The sequence below is a fragment of the Mauremys reevesii genome, linkage group 1, assembly GCF_016161935.1.
Source record: "Mauremys reevesii isolate NIE-2019 linkage group 1, ASM1616193v1, whole genome shotgun sequence".
Classification (NCBI taxonomy): domain Eukaryota; kingdom Metazoa; phylum Chordata; order Testudines; family Geoemydidae; genus Mauremys; species Mauremys reevesii.
The window spans coordinates 103,559,783-103,571,958 of NC_052623.1; the positions used below are offsets into that span (position 1 = coordinate 103,559,783).

The 12,176-nt window shown below is 46.5% G+C and overlaps 1 protein-coding gene across 7 annotated transcripts in view; it reads left to right on the forward strand.

The window, feature by feature from the left end:
* Nucleotides 1–12,176, forward strand: part of PCCA (propionyl-CoA carboxylase subunit alpha) — a 414,132-nt gene that overhangs the window by 141,391 nt on the left and 260,565 nt on the right. The gene's annotated exons all lie outside the window — the stretch shown is intronic.

Genomic DNA, 12,176 nt, shown 5'->3' on the forward strand with positions numbered 1-12,176 from the left:
TGTAATAAGTAATCCCTATAGAACAAATAATGTTTTAATGGTTTTTAAATTCCCCATTGCCTTAACGCCCTATCTCTTAAATCATCACATTTTAGCTTTACAAACTGAGCTTTAAAGACTGAGTACATGAATGAGTTGCAGACAGGATACAAGACACAGTGATCACTGGTTAGTTTAAAAAGGAATTTATTTTAAAGTATTCATGAAATTAAATATATCCTTTTTGCATAAGGTGTTAGGCATGGTACATTTCTCTTTATATGGAGGCTGACAGAATGATGCTTCTGCTCTTCATTCTTCATCATTATTTGGACCACAGTTTGCATGAATACAGTCTGGACCACCAACTTTTCCTCTATCCCATGCTAAAATCAAATCACCATTCTGCTTCTAAATACATTATAGAATGGGAAAAAGCAAACAAAAACCCACCTGGGACTCTTATTTTAGCTAAGGCCAAGTGTAATGTGTGATAGTCACCTTCGGTCCTCATTTAGGAGAGCTGCTTCTTCAGGAAAATATCTATTTTAAAGTTAAGCACATGCGGAAAGTGCTTTCCTGAATTCGGTAATTCTGTAAAGCAGTGGTTTTCAGCCTGTGGTCTGTGGATCCCTGGGGGACTGCAGACTATGCCTAAGATTTCCAAAGGGGTCTGCACTACCATTTGCAATTTTTTTAGGGGTCTGCAAATGAGAAAACGTTGAAAACCACTGATGTAAAGTGTTTTGTGGAGGCGACAGCCTGGATGGGCTCTCTGATTACCGTTGTATGAGCCTAAGGATTTGTCACTTAAAGAGGGTTTTCTTGTTGGTTTTTGTTAATGGTGTAGCTACGCCAGGGGTCGGCAACCTTTCAGAAGTGGTGTGCTGAGTCTTCATTTATTCACTCTAATTTAAGGTTTTTCGTGCCAGTAATACATTTTAACGTTTTTAGAAGGTCTCTTTCTATAAGTCTATAATATATAACTAAACTATTGTTGTATGTAAAGTAAATAAGGTTTTTAAAATGTTAAAGAAGTTTCATTTAAAATTGAGTTAAAATGCAGAGCTCCCCAGACCGGTGGCCAGGACCCAGGCGGTATGAGTGCCCCTGAAAATCAGCTTGCATGCTGCCTTTGGCACGCGTACCACAGGTTGCTTACCCCTGAGCTACGCCAACACAAACCCCTGCCATGGATGCATGTACTTCACCAGTGCAAAAGGTGACTAGTGCTGTAACACCTTAGACTGGTTTAAAACTGGGATAATTTGTGGTGCTGAAAAACACTTTTATACCAGTACAGTGCATTCCCACTGAGAGTTTTCACTGGTGCAGCTATTTTGCACTAGTTTAACTGCACTGAAATCACAGGTGTAGACAAATTGGAAATTAGGATGGCAAAATTTAATTCAGCATTTCTTTTGGCTAGCTTTTATGTCACTGTTGTGAGATCAGGTGATGACTTATCACTCACTGTCATTCAAGCAGAAATGAAAGGAAGACAAGATTGCTAGCCATGGTAGAATTTTAGTAGGAGAATTTGTTAAATAAAATTGGTGTTTTATAGTATGGAACCCTTTTAAAAAAATAAATTAAATACATTTTTCTCAGCTTCATTTGTATATTTTGACTTGCAGTTTTGTTTTTGTAGGATTTGTAACCACTGATCTAAAAGGCTACCTGCAAGTGTTTTTGTAAATTAACTGAGTATTTTGGGCAACACAAATAGCAAGGGGCAGTGGTGTAGTCCACTTATTCTCACTTATTTTTAATTTTCGGGCCCCTGATGTCCTCTTGACCTATTCCTTTTTCTGATATGATTGTTCCAGTAGGCTGATGGTATCACTTCAATCTGTTAACCTTGATGGGCATTGGAGACAGTTATAGGGAGTTATGCAGGTAGCATTTTTTTTCTTTTGGTCTCTGGCTAGTTTTAAAAACAATGTTTAAAAAGTTTGCCGAATCATACTGTATATTGAAAGAAAAAAAGCCACTTTTTACGTTTCCCCCACCAGCTCAAATAGTTAGACTTCATTGAGGTTTCTAAGGTGATGTATAGTTCTCAGCACGGTTAAGTGCATCATATCAGTGTGAGCTGGTGATCTGTGATGTTAGGTGACCTAAAACAAGAAAACAGGATACAACTGAAATCTCTAATCTGTGTAATGCACCTGTATCCGTTTGCTGTTTGGGGCACTTGGAATTTATTTACAATATTTTCAGGTTACCTTTAACTGTGCTCATCCAAACAGTCTTGCTTTTCTAAGACTGTCTGAGATAGTTATTGCAAAGAAAAAATTGTTCTGATGTCAGTTGGAATGCATATATCAATGTTTAGCATTCCAAGTAACGCCGTCTGCTGATTTCACTTCCTGCTCCTCAATGGTGCGTTCTGACTGGCTATCCATTAGCAATACTGGCTGTGTAGCATGCAGCATCAATGTTCTATGTGGTATTGCCTGTGACTGTCTAAGACAAGGCTATCATTATAAATAAACTAATAAATATAGCTTAAAAGAAAGAAAAACACATTTTATTGTCCAATCATAAGTGTGCTGAATTTGTTTCTTTCCCTCCTTTAATTGGTGTAGTGTTCTCTTAGTTTCCTTCACCCTGCCATTCCCTATCCTTTCGCGCCCCCCCCCCCAATTAGGATATGTTCTGTCAACTCTTCTTTCCTCTTATTGTTTGCATGTTCCCTCTCCCCATACTTTACTGTGTGAGCTTTACTTCTCCCATAATCCTTTCTGCAATATATAATCTCAGTAGCTCTACTCCTTTACCATTTTAACAGTATTTTTAATTCTCTTCTCCCATCACTTCCGATAGGTTGTCAGTCTTCCTTTTCCCTTCTTGTTTTATTGTTGTGGTCCATCCTTTCTTTCCTCTTCTCTCTGCTCCTATTGCTCCATTCTGAAGAGTTCTGTTCTGTGTGATGTACAGGCAGTGATGTGAAACCAGCAGGGATTTTCTTTTTTGGGTAATCTCCTGGCTGTTCCATCTATTCAGGCTGTAAGTCGCAAATTGAAACTTACTAGAGTCCTGATCTCTGAAGCATGATCAGGATCTAGTAAGTTTCACTTTACATCTTGCCATGTGAGTGAGCAGAACAACCAGGAACCAAAGCCTGTACAAAAACAAAGTAGCTGGAAAACATGCTGTTGTCATGTTTCAGTTCACTGATAGATGGCTGATGTTTAATGTTGCTTAAAATAGATACTGAAAAGAGACACAGAGACTCTTGTTGCTGGACAGACACAGTTAATGGTCCAAAGGCTACTACTTTATAAAAATAATTTAATAAAATAATACCTGACGGTAAGATGTGCTGACAATGATGAAAACTGGGAAGTAACAGCAATAGGGAACCATCACAAGCCCTTGCTGACCCCTTTTGATACTCAAATACTGAATATACTTAACTGTGCAAAGACTGAACAGACCAGCTTAATGATGACAATATTACTTATTTTATACAGCATCAAAAGTCTACCAGACTCTGTTTAAATTAGGCAAAAAGGCTTGTATATTTCCAAGACCTAGACAGGTGTACAATCCCGTGAATTCTAATGCACCAGGAAAAGCACCAAAGTTTGCACCAAGAGTTGGGTAAACTTGTGAATCCAAATGTAGGCACAAGAAGGTAAATTGGTGCTTAATCTGTGGGAAAGAGTTGAAGACCCAACCCTGCTCTAATAATTTACCCCTACCTGGGAAGATGAATCTAATCCTTGCTGCTAGAACATACTACCATAAATGCTATTAGCTTTGAGTTTTGAGTTTAGCAACAATAAAAAATCCAGCCAATCTTTAATCCATGTGCATATATTCAGTTATTGAGACTGTAGCCAATGTCTGAGAGGTGCAGGCCATCAATACAAAATTGACTAGGACAATGATAATACCCTCAGCATCTTTCCTCCAACAGATACACAGAACCTCCTAAACCCAGCCAAGGCACCCTCATCTTCTATATAGCAGGATTGGCAGGTCTCTCAGGTTTGCCAAATAACAAAAGGACCCCTTGGGACAGCAACTCTGTCCTTGACCCAAGGCCAGTATCAGAGATGATTATTCTTAAGGCCACATTTAGACACATAAATGAAAGTTCTCTGGTTTTTTCAGAAATTTTTTTGGTTTTTGCTTATGTATTTAGGAAACTAATCTTAAACACACAATTTTGAAAAATTTGGCCCTATTTTATTTTATATTATTTTTAATGTTTTGTTGTCTTTTTCACCTGAAGCATTTCTAATTTAAATTTCAAGGGCCATATTTCTAGGGAATGGTTGATGCATTCACATAAAATAGGATTCAGCCTCTGCTCAAAATTCACATACAGACCTTCTTGAAATTTGAAAAAGGTTGGATACTCTTTTCTCCCCATTATTTTTTCATTTTTTCCCTTTCCTTATTTCAGTACATTTTTCAAATACCATTTTTGAACCCAGTTGTAACAGTAGGGAATAGGCAGTTCTCTCTCTGCCCCAAACTGTGAGAAAATATTTCAATGGGACCTGTTTGAATCATGTTGTAACGCAGAAGTCAAACATGGCTCTATTATCTGGGTTTGTCAATACTGTTCTGCTTGGTCTATGACTTAAATTGTTTTCAATGCCAGCTGAGAGATGATAGGGAGAAACCATTGCTGCATTTGTCATTTTTTCCAAATGCAGACAAAGCCAAAGTATGATAACTATCTAATAAAAATGCTCTCTTGGAAGGCATAAAAAGAGTAGACTGCAGAAATTTTCTCCCTTACCATGGAAAGTTGTATGTGTATATTGAAACTCTTTTTTTATAAAATGTGTGCTGTTTTTTTAACTGGGACTATACTATGCCTAGTCTTGATTTGCCACCTTATGTACATTTACAGCTAATATGAAATCAATACACATAAAACTACCAAAAACCAGCAGTAAAGTGCAGCAAAACTCAGTGGGTCATACCAATAACAACCCTCCTGTACATTTTTTGTTAAGTAACCCAGTTTAGCCAACTTGGTTGAGAAATGTGATCTACATGTTTTATCATATGTAAACAGTATACCTCATTTTCACCCAGAACCGAATGTCAGCAAAATTATAATTATTTTTATAATGACTGTAGCTCCGATGTATAAGTAAAATCAATGAGTCATTCAATTGAATAATATGATGTTATACCAGGCTGAAATGATTAGCCTTATTGGTAAGAAGATGAACTTTTCCAAGCGGTATTACTATGGAGCACATAACATTAATTTTTATTTTTAATGTTAGATTGGAACATCATAATTGCCATACTGGATCAGACCCATGCTCCATCTCATCCAATATGCTGTCGCTGACACTGGTCAGCACCAGATGTTTCAGAGAATAGAGTAAGAAATCCACAGTAGGAAGATATAGGGTAATCTGCTCCCCACAACAGGGCACATCTAATCTCTAATAGTTAGATATTAGCTAAAGGCCTGAAGTATAAGGTTTTATAATGAGGTTTTATATCCCTTCCAATATCCTTTCTTAGCTTTCACAATGATAACTCTGGTAGATATTCTTTTCAGCCATAAAAATGTCTAATCCCATTTTGAATCTTGCTAAATTTGCCCACTGATGTTCTGTGGCAAGGAGTTCCACAGTTAAATTACACTTTTGGAAAGTATTTTCTTTTATCAGTTTTGAATTTGCCACCTCAGTTTAACTGTGTGTCCTATTTATTTTGTATTATGAGGCAGGAAAGTTCAGAAGCTTCCAATCTGCATTCTCTAGACCATTAATTAATTTATATGGTTTTATCATCTCCACTTTTATTCACCTCATTTCAAAGATAGAAAACTCAAGTCTTCCCAATCTCTCTTTATGTGAAAGTTTTTTTCAAGTCCAATTATTCTTACCGGCCTTCCCTTTGAAATTAAATAGATGTGAACTGTTTGAAAAGTGAGGGGTAAAACTATTCACAATTCGTAGAACTAAATAAGTAAACAGTAAAAACTACAGTGAAATTTGTTAAAGTGGTTGATTTGGGCATCCCTGTTTTGGCTTGTATCCAAATATTCACCGTCATCCCCAAATCACTTAAATAGTGAGCTTCCCAAATCAGTCATGCGTAGAAACAAATCTTCATTTTGCAAGGACAGATGACGATTTTAGTGCCAAGACAAGTCAGCTGGAGTAGAGTTTGCTCTAATTAGCATCCTTATAAACTTATACCTGCAGCCCTGTGACACACAAATGGTTGTGAATTTTTTCCCTATCTTTGCAAATATCAAACTATCTAAGAAGCTATTCCAATCTGATCCTTAACTACCAAATGTCCCACAGATTAGTGTAAGAGAGAGGCAGATGAATCAATGCAAATAAGAAATGACCTTTGGAAAGTAATTTTTAATCCAAATAGTTATGCTACATTTACTAATTTCTCTCTCTCTCGCTTTCTTTTTAACATTCAGAAAACTTTTACAGCCAAACTGAAAAATTCATAATAAGTTAACTTTACTCTGGGAGTAAAATACCACTCAGTCTGAGCAGGGGTGTCAGATTTTGTCCCTTAATTTAGTGTTTGTATCAGTTTGGGGAAAATGCCTCTTCTTCAAGTGATTGCTCATGTGTATTCCACAGTAGGTCTGTGTGCTCGCCACGTGCACCAGTGCCGGGAGTTTTTCCCTCAGCAGTACCCGTACTAGGGGAGCACCACGGCGACCCCTGGAGTGGCGCCTGTATATCGTGCTATAAGGGGCGCCACGGGCTCCCCCCACCCTCAGTTCCTTCTTGCCGCCAGTGAAGGTAGTCGGAACTTTGTGCTCCAGCCCTGCTGCAGCCTTTTCTTCTTGACATTAATGGTACCGTTTGTGGATCGTTTCTTCAGGTGTTAGAGTGGGCTCGGGGCATGCCCCGTGCCCGAGGATTCAAGTCGTGCGACTCCTGTCGCCGCTCTATGCCTAGGAGTGACCCGAACGCTGAGTGTCTCCGCTGCCTGGGTGAGACTCACAACAGCGACCGTTGTAAGATCTTCAGGTCGTTCAAGCCAAGGACTAAGAAGGAGAGCGACATTAGACTTCAGGCTCTCCTGATGGAGTTGGCTCTGGCCCCAACATCGGCATGCCGATCGGACTCGGAACCGGCCGCCGTGTCGGCGGTGTGTAGCGAGGCCCCTTCGACCAGTTGGTGCCGCTCTCCCTCCAAAAGTAAAGGAAGGGCCCTGCCTTGCAGCAGTTCCGTGACAAGAAAAACGGGGAGGCTGGTCCCACGTTGGGCAGCCCTCGGTCCCCGCCCCAGGCTCAAGGCCTCCAATTTGTGTGGAGCGGAGCAGCCTGGCACCATCGGCCCATGCATCCCCACCGGTATGGATACCGTCGATGCCGGAGGCGATGCAGGTTGCGAAGGACATTATGAGCCCGCCGATCCCAAGCATGCAGCCGGGCACGGGCCCCAGGTCTTGTGGCAAGCCTCCATTGGGTGCCCACCAGACCTCTCCAGCCAGCCGCAGTTCCCACTCCGTGGATTGCTCCCTGCACCGCTCAGCTCGCAGTGGCCGCTCGTCTTGCAGCTCTCACCCACCCTTGACGCTGGCCAGACCATCCGGGTTGCCGTCAGGACGGGAGTCACGGGGACCCTCGACACCTCCTGCCAGCGAGCGTAGGCACCGAGAGAGGCACCGGGAATGCTCCCCTGCATGCCGTGGGTACCGCAGCCACTCTTGACGGGATAGATGCCATTGTTCCCGTTCCAGCTCCTGATCAGCTAGATGTCGCGCTCGAGACTCCCCCTGGGGTGCCTTGGCACCGGGGCACCTGTCCTCACGTCGTCATCATGGGTACCGAAGTAGTTCTTCAGGTGAGTACCATTCCTCAGCATTGAGGTCCGGGTCCTGAGGGAGACAGCGTCACAGGCACCATTCCTACTGCTCCCGGGGCACCGAGCGTTCATCGGTGACCTTGTGCTTGGTATCCAGCCACCTATCCTCAGTTTGCGCTGTTCAGCTGGGACAGATAGTGCCATTGGGCTCTCAGCTGGGTCAATGGTGGCAGGGACAGTGGTGCCAATGGGCACCGTGGCCACTGATGCCAGCCCGGACAGGGGCTCGTTTGGTTGCTGAAGCGTCCCAGACTCCATCGGCCTTGTCCGGCTGCCTACGGGACAAATTGGTGGGTCACGAGTTGGCGGACCCATGCCCGGACTCTGAACTGGGGCTCGACACCCTGGCACCAACCGAGGCTCTCGGCTCCATGCGGGCCCTCTCCTCGACACCATAACGGCGCCTCCGCCATCATAGAATCATAGAATATCAGGGTTGGAAGGGACCTCAGAAGATCATCTAGTCCAAGCCCCTGCTCACAGCAGGACAGTCCCACAGGTGGACTTCGAGGCACACCAAGACCCGATGAAGTGGGTGGCATCCAGCCTCAAGCTGCAGGCTGAGGAGATGGAGAGTCCATCTGATTCCCTCTTCAATGTTCTGTCTCCCTCGGCACTGGGCCGCGTGGCCCTGCCCCTGCACCAGGGTATTGCCAACATCTCCAACACCCTGTAGTGAACCCCTGCCTCCTTGGCCCCTATCTCCAAGAAGGCAGAGAGGAAATACTTCGTTATGGCCAAGGACCACGAATACCTCTATTCCCACCCGGCACCCAACTCGCTCGTGGTGGAATCGATAAACCACAGGGAGCGACAGGGCCAAACTGCGCCTACCCCCAAAAATAAGGGCGCCAGACAGCTGGACTCCTTTGGGAGAAAGCTTTATTCCTCTGCAAGTTTCCAGCTTAGGGTAGCCAACCACCAGGCCTTACTGAACAGGTATGACTTTAACCTTTGGGAGTCTCTGCCTAAGTTTGAGTCCCTCCTCCTGGATTGGGATAGGAAGGACTTCAAGGTGCTGGCTGAAGAGGGGGCAGCGGCAGCTAAAGTGGCCCTGCAAGCGGCGTCGGATGCAGCTGACACTGTGGCCTGCTCGATGGCTTCCGCGATTTCCATGCGTAGGGCGTTGTGGCTCCTGTTGTTGGGACTGTCGACGGAGGCCCAATCCCTGATGCAGGACCTCCCGTTCGATGGGAAGGTGCTCTTTGCGGACCAGATGGATATCAGGCTGCATGGGATGAAAGATTCCCACACTACCTTGCAGACCTTGGGCTTCTATGTCCCTCCTGCTAAGGACAAGGCCAAATCGCTTCCAGCGGCTCAACCTGTGAGGAGCAGATACTAGCCCCTGTGTAAAAGATCCAGAGACCAGAAAGACCGGTCTCAGCAGCAGTCCCGCTCTGCGCCGCAGTCTGGGCCCTCCAAGGGCAAGAGGCAGGGAAAGAGGCGGTTTTGACTATTTTTAGGGGGTCACCAGGCCTGTTGCCAAGGAGACCCCCCGTTTAATAAAGTGTAGTTTCACATCTATATATTTGAGAGGCACAGGCGCTTCCTCCGCTTTCTGGTGGGGATGGACCACTACCAGTTTGCGGTCCTCTCGTTTGGCCTATCCATGGCACACAGGGTCTTTACGAAATGTATGGCTGTGGTAGCGGCCTATCTCAGGTGGGAGGGCGTACAGATCTTTCCTTACCTGGATGACTGGCTCCTCAAGGGGGAGTCCCGCTCCGAGGTAAAGACCCATGTGGAGCTGCTCCTATCGACATGCGCCGGTCTTGGCCTAGTGGTGAATGAGACCAAATCAACATTAGTTCCCGTTCAGCTCATAGAGTTCATTGGGGCCCTGCTGGACTCCTTGAGGGCCAGAGCCTCTCTCCCCTCGGACAGGTTCGAGACCCTAAGGGATCTCATCACCTCACTCACGGCTTTCCCGGTGACCATGGCGAGGGCATGCCTTCGAATTCTGGGGCACATAGCGGCGTGTACGTACATGGTCCGCCATGCCAGACTCCGAATGAGGCCCCTCCAGATTTGGCTAGCCTCCCAATTCTCTCAAGCTCGGGACGGCCTAGACAAGGTGCTCACCCTGATACTGGCTTCCCTTCAATGGTGGTCTTGCCCGAGCAATATGCTGCAAGGAGTTCCCTTTCGGGATGCCAGCCTGTACATAGACCTGGTGTCCGACGCTTTGGACTTCGGCTGGGGAGCCCTCACAGGGAACGTGCAGACCCAGGGAACGTGGTTGACCCCGGACCTGTCCCTTCACATAAATGTCAAAGAGCTCAGGGCAGTGCGGTTGGCATGCGTGGCTTTCGACATGCACCTGCATGGCAGGATGGTCAGGGTCCTCACGGACAACACCGCTGCCATGTACTACATCAACAGGCAAGGCGGGACTTGCTCCCTAGCCCTCTGCCAGGAAGCCCTGAACATATGGGAGATCTGTATAGCCCACGATATCTCCCTGAGGGCGGCCCACCTCCCGGGTGTCCGCAATACACAAGTGGACCGCCTCAGCAGGGTCTTCTCCCCCCAGTATGAGTGGTCGTTCCACTCAGAGGTCACTCACTGGCTCTTCCAAGAGTGGGGAGCTCCCCATATTGACCTGTTCGCAACCCACCAGAAATGGCACTGCCCCTGGTTCTGCTCCTCTACGTCCACCCCCCCATTCCCCCTCATCGCCAAGGTCCTTCAGAAGGTGAAGGCGGACAAGGCGAGAGTCATTCTCATAGCCCCGGTGTGGGCCCTTCAACACTGGTACGGGCCCCTCCTACGTCTCTTGGGCCCTCTCCTCCCCCCAAGGGCGCTGCTGCTCTGCCTGGACCCCCTCTCCCAGGACGAGGGCCGCCTCCTCCATCCCAAGCTGGCCGCGCTCCACCTGACAGCGTGGCTGCTCCATGGCTAAACGAGGAGGAGAACAGGTGTTCGGAGCCGGTAAGGCAAGTCCTCCTGGAAATCAGGAAGCGTCGGACGTACGTGGCGAAGTGGTCCAGGTTCGCCAGGTGGGCGAGTGAGCGGGGGGGCTCCCCCTCTGCTGCGCCTCTCCAGCTTATCCTGGACTACCTCATATCCCTTAGGGCCCAAGGACTAGCACCTGCCTTGGTCAGGGTGCACCTGGTGGCCATATCTGCCTTCCACTTACTGGTGCAAGGAACATTCAGTCTTCTCCCACTCGATGACCTCTCATTTCCTGAAGGGCCCTGACTGTTCGTTCCCGTACATTAGACCTCCCGTGCTACAATGGGACCTAAACCTGGTCTTGTCCCGACTCACGGGACCTTCCTTTGAACCCCTGGCCACGTGTTCCCAGTCTCACCTCTCATGGAAGGTGGCCTTCTTTGTAGCGATCACGTCGGCCCAATGTGTTTTGGAACTTAGGGCCTTAACCTCGGAACCCCCTATATAGTCTTCCACAGGGATAAAGTCCAGCTCCGCCCACATCTGGCGTTCCTCCTGAAGGTGGTCTCCACCTTCCATATGGAACAGAGCATCTTTCTTCTTGTGCTCTGTCCTAAGCCCCATTCCTCTAATGAGGAACGCTGCCTGCACGTGCTCAATGTGCGTAGGGCACTGGCTTTTTATCTGGATCGGACCAAGCCACTCTTTATAGTCTCAGCTGAGCGGGTGAAGGGGCAGCCTATCTCCACCCAGCAGCTTTCCTGCTGGATCACTTCATGCATACACATGTGCTCTGATCAGGCAGGGGTGCCCCCATCACCAATCATTAGGACTCACTTTACGGGGCTCAAACTTCATCAGCGGCCTATGTAGCCCATGTCCCTATCCAAGACATTTGTAGGGCGGCCACTTGGGCCTCATTTCACACATTTACTACGCATTACGTGATCGTCTCCCAGTCTAGGGATGACGCCTGGTTCAGCAGGGCGGTACTTTGTCCCGAACTATCGTGAACTCCTACCCACCTCCAGCAGATATTGCTTGGAATCACCTACTGTGGAATACACATGAGCAATCACTCGAAGAAAGGACAGTTACCTGTTCCGTAACTGGCGTTCTTCGAGATGTGTTGCCTCCTGTCTATTCCACATCCCGCCCTCCTTCCCCTCTGTCGGAGTTGTCCAGTAAGAAGGAACTGAGGGTGGGGGGAGCCCGCAGCTCCCTTTATAGCGCGATATACAGGTGCCACTCCAGGGGTCGCTGCAGCGGGCCCCCCCACGGGTACTGCTAAGGGAAAAACTTCCGGCACCTGTGCATGTGGCGAGCACACACACACCTACTGTGGAATAGACATGAGCAACACATCTCGAAGAACGCCAGTTACGGAAGAGGTAACTGTCCTTTCTGTTATTGTCTATTGGTATATAATTGTTAGTATTTTTTTATTCACTTGTTCTAATGTGA